Source organism: Egretta garzetta, unplaced genomic scaffold (assembly GCF_000687185.1).
Source record: "Egretta garzetta isolate BGI_Z169 unplaced genomic scaffold, ASM68718v1 scaffold287, whole genome shotgun sequence".
Taxonomy (NCBI): domain Eukaryota; kingdom Metazoa; phylum Chordata; class Aves; order Pelecaniformes; family Ardeidae; genus Egretta; species Egretta garzetta.
Window position 1 is genome coordinate 14,297,277 of NW_009260435.1, and position 400 is coordinate 14,297,676.

Below are 400 nucleotides of genomic sequence, written 5' to 3' on the forward strand. Positions count from 1 at the left end.
GCTGCACTCACACACAGCCATGCAGCGAGTAATTGCGGGGTGAGTTTAGCGTACTGCGATGAATTGTATATGGCGATGTATAGCTTGCTCTTGAGTTAGTTGGCTGTGTATACATAGACATCTACACACACACTTATACACGCCAATATACATGCGCTTAAATGTACACAGGCACGCACACACTCTCAGATAAATATCCACACACAGACACACCCCCCCCCATACACACAGACAGACCCTTATACACACACATGTGTGCGCACACAAATCATAGAATCACAGAATGGTTTGGGTTGGAAGGGACCCCTAGAGGTCACCCAGCCCAACCCCCCCCCGCAGGAGCAGGGACACCGCTAACTAGATCAGGTTGCTCAGAGCCCCGTCCAACCTGGCCTTGAAT